The following is an 8,088-nucleotide window of genomic DNA, read 5'->3' on the forward strand; positions in this document are numbered from 1 at the left end:
CCTTAAAAAAGTAATTGGCGATTTTGGTGGGCTAAATTACTTTCATTTTTTTGGTGTTACCATGAATTATATAAGTTTTTCTGATTTACTTTTAATTTTGCAGTTTTTGCCTCTGGTTCGGATTTATCCGGTCGAAATACATGTCGATGGGTGGGTCTGGTTAAAAATACACACCTCTTTTTTTGTATGCCGGTATAATTGGCTGTTCGCAAAGAATGCATCAAAAATGGTTTTCCTTAATCAAAAAGGTTCTAAACAATTTCAGTAGTGATCCACATATTAAATGAATATCTTAAAGTGGGAATATATTATTCATAAAAAGCACGCTGAGCATTAAAAGAGAAGTTAAACAAATTCTTAATAAAAATTTCACTTAAAAAATACTCAAATGTAAGTCCTAGTGTGGCCCGAATACGTCAATTAAGCACTTGAGTTATAGATATCTTCTGTTATAGTAGCAAAGGAATGAGAGTAGCCTATCTACAAAAGCGCCAAAACATCTGGAGACAATATATCTAACGATTTTTATTCCAGTTATCTATTACATAATGGTAGATAAATTTATACTTACACTGATTTAAGGCAGCACTATTTAGTTATGCCATTTTGGAAACACCTCTATTTATTCAAAATGTACATATGTACTTAGTTCCTATAAAAAAGAAAAATTAACAAAAGAGATAACAAATAGAAATCGTTTCAAAACATATGAATGATGACATACAAAAATTAAAATTTTGCGAGCATCAATTTTTTTCGCACTTCCATCTCTGACGTACGAAAGCAACCCTGCAAAAAATTCGATTAGTCCGGGAGTCGCAAAGAGATATGCAGCTAATTCCACTTTGGACCACGTTGGACCTTTTTATACCCTAATAGATATCTACAGCCATGAAAAATTATTAATGGAATTTTAAAAATAAAAATTATCGCTAGCTGACATTCGAAGCAGGGAGCTCAGGTTAGCTTTGAAAATTATTTGCTTCAGTGAATCGAATCGTGAATTATAAGAGATGATACTATTTAAACTTCAATTGTATTATGTAATACTAAATAATGCCCAACTGTGCGGAGACTAATCCGAGTCTAAACTTTTTAGAGATTACTTGCACAATTTTTTGCAGGGAATATTCGAGCATGACTTGTGCTGCCAATAGGCGACAGTAGTTGTGAGTTGCCCTTATCATTAGCAGCATGACTAAGTTCTATTGCAAAGCTGGACTTGCCATTGACTTTGCATAGAAGTAGTGTCAACAAATAAATATGTATTTACTTGTACTTAGATACCCTACAAGACATTGCTGAGCAATTTAGGCAAAACTTCGAACACATTTACACTTTTGTTTTTGTAGTACAGCATAAATGAGTAGTTTGACTATTGACAACATTTAGGGGAAAGTACTTAATTTTTGCCCATGGCCTTCACAGATACCTTTTCGAATTTAAGACAAATAAAATAAAGATCCAAATTTTGTATTATCATTCTGAAGTTATGTCTGACGGGATTCCATTCATACACATTTAAATAAATAAAATATATATCATTTTTCTTATTAATATTTTATGTGCAGTAGTCAGCTACAGGTTAGTTTACATCTAATGCAGGGCTAACACCCCTTGACTATTTCGCGGCCACCTGCATACAAATACATCTAGTTAGTTTTCCTCAAAGAAAATATACAGATAATAGTGATCTTTAGTTCCTTCCTAATCAACTTCAAGTTAACTTTAAGTTAGATAAATTTCTTGCAGGGTATAGTTCGCTTGTCTCTAACACATCTATCTATTCTGGCCGCGGCTTGATGATTTGACGGGAATCGTGCTGTATTTGATACTCATATCAGCTAATAATACTCAACTCATTTGACATGACAATTTATTATTCCAGCGTCAGCGTTAGTGTTATCTACTGATTCCAGATTATGAGCTATATAAGCGCGGCTCTCGATTGGAAACGGCATTAGTTGCATAGCAGCTTAGCAAGTAAAACGTTCTTTAGCAATTTGAGTGGATTGAAAAAAGCAAAAAAAAAAAAATACAGAACAAAAATGCCTTTGAGCGGTAAAAATGTGATCTTTGTCGGTGGACTGGGCTTTATTGGCTACGAATGCTGCAAAAAGCTAATGCCCAAGAATATGGCTGTAAGTTGAGTATAGTAGAAAGCTAAATGAAATTCATGGGTGTTCTGCACCGAAAGTGTGTTTGATAATTTTTACTTAAAACATTAATGAATTGCAATTTTTTTAATTACTTTCTCTCAGAACTTCTTCGTGTTCGACATTTTGGAAAATGCTGACAACATCAAGGCACTGCAGGCACTCAACACCAAAACCAAAGTTCACTACATCAAATTCGACATCACTAAAAAGGAGTCAATTAAGAGCGCCATTGCCGAGGTGGTATCCAAGGCGAAGTACATTGATGTGCTGGTGAACGGCGCTGGCATTTTAACCGATCCCAATGTTGAATTGACAATGAACATCAACTTGATCGGCCTAATCAATACCACCTTCGAAGCATTACCTTTTATGGACAAGAACAAGCAAGGACGTGGTGGTGTAATCGTAAACATCGCTTCCGTGCTAGGTCTTGAGCCTTGTCCACCTGCTGCCGTATACTGTGCGTCCAAATTCGGTGTCATGGGCTTTTCGCGATCCATTTCGGTAAGTGAGAATTCTGAAAAAACACACAAAAAAAAAATAAAAAAATCGATTCTGTAGTATAATATAGCGAATATCAGTAATTTAATTTTCTTTTTATTGTAACCTTAGGACCCTTACTACTACAAAATCACCGGCGTAGCTGTGGTCACTTTCTGTCCCGGTTTGACAGAAACTCCACTGAAGAACAATATTGGTAGCAAATACACCTTCGAATACTCAAAAAAAAATCAGTGAGGAGCTAAATGGTACCAAGACACAGAAACCTGAAGTTTGTGGAGCACATTTGGCACAGGTGGTCGAGTCGCATGAGAACGGTGGTATCTACATTAGCAATCAAGGCACTTTGTCCAAGGTCACACCCACCGTCTACTGGCAACCCACCTATTAGAGCGGCAAAAAGCTTAGATGCTTTGCCACATTGTACATAACTACATACATACATACATAATAAAATATTTTTCCTGTTAAATTAGTTTGTAAGTTTTAAGTCTGAGTTAAATAAATGTACATATAATAATTTCGCACAAAACGGTTACTTGTAATTACGTTTACTGCGCTGACCGTGAGTTGTTGGAAAAAAAACAATAATATAAAAAAAACTTTTTAATATACAACGCTTTTATAAATGGACTAAAAAGTAGAAAATAATATTTCTTAGTCCCATAGAATTTGTTTTGATAACTTTTGATTTTGAAATTTTAGCAAAAGTCATTATAAACAATCTATGAAATTGAAAATGAAAAACGTGGAGCGCATGCAATACAAAGCATTCGATTTAATTGACAATAGTCAAACTACATAACGTAGACCTAAAATTTCTACAGCGAAAGTAGAACTTTGAAATCGATTTTAAGCGGTCGTTATTCATATACCCACATACATACATACATATATTATTTTTCATATCAATTCAAGTGTATTACATGCGCCCCACGCTTTTCATTTTCAATTTCATAGATTGCTTATAATGACTTTTGCTAAAATTTCAAAATCAAAAGTTATCAAAACAAATTCTATGGGACTGAGAAATATTATTTTCTACTTTTTAGTCCATTTATAAAAGCGTTGTATATTAAAAAGTTTTTTTTTATATTATTTATTTTCTACTTTTTAGTCCTGTCTGAATAAAATTTTGCAATAGATATTAAAATAATTCAACGATATTAATAGAAAGGTGCACACACATGCATTTACATATGTATGTACATACAAACGAGCACCAATTAATTTTATTTAAAGAAATGGCGTGTCGTCTATTTCCGCTGTAGCAAACGTAGTACATAGGGCGACATCTAGATGTCATCTACCTCGCCCTATTCACTACAGATGTCGCCCTATGCACTATGCTTTTTTATAGGAACTTTTCAAAGCAAAGGTTTTATGGTGTCGGACACACAACATTGAAAGTTTCTGGATCCACAACATTGAAGGTTTCTGGACACACAACATTGCAAGTTGATAAAAGCGTTGTAAAATAGCGGACCTTTTGGCTACATTTGTTGATTCGACAGAAATCGCGACTACTTAATTACATATGCAGAACATTTGACAGTGAATGATTGACAAGTTGACTTGAAAGATTGCATACTTATTTGTATGCATACCTACATATATAGGAATACATGCACCAAAATATGTACATACATATGTACATATGTATACATCAGTTTTTCTGTTCGTGCTACAAAATTCAAGGATCAAGTGCAGAAGGACCTACCCGCACTCAGGATGAGCGGTATGTATTTTCTGCTTTGAAAAGAGAGAAGGCAAAAGCCGAGAGTATGAAAAGTTTGAACTGCTGCCCACAAGGAAGAGCCCGAAAATTTAGGCGGCTTACTTAAGGTTTTAAGAGCAGAGCGTGACCGATCTCCAAAACTTATTTGTGTTATGGAGGGAACACTTTACAACCAATTTGGATGGTGACATCACTGAAACAAGTTTAGATGATGAACCCGAGCCACAATGGAGGTTGACGAGATAAATGGGGCTGAGACTAAATTTTTGCACTAATCAAGTGAGCAGGTGGCGTTGACGGCCGGCCAGATTAGATCTTCAAGTACAGCGACGAAGGTTATATGTATCACTTTTATGCAGAGTTGAAAGCATGTCTGACTATTGAAATTTTACTGTTCTATGTCCAATTTACAAGAAAGTATGCGGAAAATACTGCGATTGCAGCTTTCCTAATGGATCTTTCTTCGTGAAAGGCTGAACCTACCGAACGACGAACGAACCGGTTAGTTATGTAAATGTAGCTCTAGACCTGGTAAATCCACGGTATACTAGGAATTCACAATAGGCTAAATCGTGGGAAAGACCATCGACCGATAACAATGTAGGCACTATATATATACATACATACGTGTGGACTAAGTCGTCACTATATAGGTTAATAATCAGGCAAGTGCTTTGTCTATGGCGCGGAAGTATGCATTGCATGAGCACGGAGGAGCACGTAGCCCTTTCGAATACCACTGGCGGAAACCGGTCCGTCACTTAAAAATTGAACCATCGAGGGGGTTTTATGTAGGACACGGTGATGGTTGCGTCTCCTGGCTAGAGCGGCACAGTGGCAGCGATGGTGTTCGATATACTCCACCTTTTCCTCGTCTCTGCAGCTGTGACAAATATCGTTGGTTGGACATCCAAACCTCTTTCCATGCGCTCCAATAAGGCAGTGTCCTGTGAGTGCCCCGACAACTGATCTGAGAGAAGGCAGTATGTATATGCACATGGGTAATTTCCAAACAAAGTGTATATGGCAAGTAATTTTTATATTTTTTTAAGATTGGTAAATTTATCCTTTGAAATGGTTTACCGACGTGAAAATTCGTGCAGAATACGAAATTGCTTTCAGGCTCTTCAAAAATAATATCTTTTTTCTTATTTTTGCAATTTTATAAAATATTCTCCAGAATTTCACTTTTTTAAAAGTAAGCTAAGGGATTAAATAAGCTTAGAAACTGTTGGAAAAAGTAGACTAACCGATAAGCAAGGTATCGATTTTTAACATGAAATGCCTGGTTTTCAAACTCTTTGACTCTCATTTATCGCATAAAGTAATATTGAAGTTTTTCCACCTTCTTCATGCTATTTTTAATGGTTTCATGTATAGTTTTTCTTGGGAGGCAGACTGTTTGTTTAATCTTTCTTTTTTCGACAACAATTTCCTATATATATGTATGCCATTTGAACACTTTTCGAGAAATAAACTAATTAAACAAAAAATTCTTTTTTTATATTTTTTCTAAGAGTTTTATTTTATATATATTATTTTCTAATTATTTTTAGTATTATTTGCATAAAAACCTGGCTGGCATTCATGAAAGTTCACTTAAAACAGAAATTAGTTGCTTTTATTAAATTATTTCTTATGCCATTCGATCAATAAATTTTTGGGCTTCTTAGCAGCAATGTACTTAGGTAAGCGAAGCAATTAATGTTAATATCACAGAAAAATTAAAAAAGTGACTGGAGGGACGATATTATAATAGAAAACGCTACGTTTATGTTGATCAAATTTTTCAGGTGAAAATACAATAAAACAATAAAAGTTAAGAATGTCGAATAATCCGAGCGGGAACAAAAATTTGTATATGGAAACAGGAAAATTTATCAAAGAAATACTGTTCGCAAAAGAAAACAAAACGGCTTAAATTAATAAACAAAAAGCTTTGTTGATGGCTTATTATTTGGATCGTACAAAGCTGTTTTCGATTTTTCGTTTTGACCACCATAAAATAATTTTAAAAGATGGGGAAGGGGGGGTCGGGGGGGGGGGAGGGGAGATAGCACTTCGTTTGGAAACGACCCATATACATAAATATATAGCTACCATTATGATCTTTAGCCCTGCTTTAAATCACTACAATGGTCCGGCAAGCGGAAATGCGACTTTACTGGAATAAGTCCAACTGTCCACTTAACGTATAGCTTGGAAACATCTGTATATGGAGTGTTGAGTGGAAGATCGACTTATCTCGGCAGCCAGTTCAACAAAAATGCCCTATCTCAAGAAACTTTTCAATTACGCACTATTTCAGAATTTGGTTAAATAAAAAGCCCTATTTCAGAATTCGTTTCAAAAACGATCTATATCACCACATTTTCAATATTTATTGAAGTGAGATAGACCATTTTCGATTCGAATTCTGAGATAGGGCGTTTTTCAACCAAATTCTGAAATAGGGCGTTCTTGAAAAGTTTTTTGGGATAGGGCGTTTTCAAACTGGCTGGCGAGATATGTCGATCTTCCAGTCAACATTCGATATATACGCGTCGACTCTTGGTCTAGGTGTGTCGCACCTTCACATTCGTTTCTCTCTGGGATTCTTATGGAAAATTTGTTGTCTAGACAGGGGAGAGGAGTGGTATAATGCCTTAACCGGAAGGTAAAGATTCTTAGGAAGATGTACGGGCTCTTACGCGTTAGCGATGGCATATGCTGCAGACGATGAAACAGTGCGCTATGTGAGCTTTGCGACGACATGAACTTAGTGCAGCAAATTAAGATACAGCGGCTTCGGTGGCTCTGCCATGAAGTCCAATAGACATAAACTCACCAGCAATTAAAGTGTTCGAAACGGAGCCCGATGTTGGTAGCAGACGATGAAAAAATCCTTCTCTGCCATTGAATGACCAGGCGGAGGAGAACTTAGCTTCTTTTGGCACTTCCAATTGTCAATTGACACAGAAGTGAAATTATTGGCGTTGACAACGTCAAACAAGAATGCGAATTGGGCGATTAACCCAAGCTCTACAGGGTGATTCATCCAAGCTTAATCGTATAACCACTGTCTTGAAACCAAGCTGCTTCTAGTATAAAAAATTACCAATTGTTATCCAATCAGCACGCGAAAAAAGAAGAAAAAAATTGCAACCTACCCATAGCTATAATGTAGCGAATGCAGCATCGTTTCTATGTTGTTACTCATATCTCTTGGCAAGTTAACACCATTCCTTGGAAACATCAATCATATTAAATGTTGACTATCGTGCAACGCGCGGATATGGTTACATATGTATGTATATGGCTTATGAATGTATGCATACATAAATGTTGCCCGTTGCATGACACTAAGTTGAGCGATTACACTATCGGTAAGTCGCTGCTGCGTTGGAATTTTTTAGAAAAATCTCTTTCGGCACATCAACGCACGTCAACGGGTTAAGTGTTTGTGGTAGGTTAAGTTCAAGAGCTCTGCAAAAAAAAAAGTGAAGAAAGGCAACTGGTGAATAAAAACCGGCAAAGATAACACTAATATTTTTGATGTTGTTGTTGCTTATTATTTTGTTGATGAGGTCGACGCAAGTGGCAAACGCTGAGTGGCTGTAGCACGCAGTGCCATTTCATAACTGCAGACAACTGCGAAAAGTGTTAAATTAATGAAGGCTATGTTTGTTATGTTGCACGTGCGTGCCACTA

At 36.1% G+C, this 8,088-nt stretch overlaps 1 pseudogene; it reads left to right on the plus strand.

The window, feature by feature from the left end:
* The first annotated feature begins 1,917 nt into the window (after nucleotides 1-1,917).
* On the plus strand, nucleotides 1,918-3,187 carry LOC118752671 (annotated as a pseudogene).
* The last annotated feature ends 4,901 nt before the right edge of the window (nucleotides 3,188-8,088 follow it).

Source organism: Rhagoletis pomonella, unplaced genomic scaffold, assembly GCF_013731165.1.
Source record: "Rhagoletis pomonella isolate Grant_MI unplaced genomic scaffold, Rhpom_1.0 Rhpom_scaffold_01731, whole genome shotgun sequence".
NCBI classification, from domain to species: Eukaryota; Metazoa; Arthropoda; class Insecta; order Diptera; family Tephritidae; genus Rhagoletis; species Rhagoletis pomonella.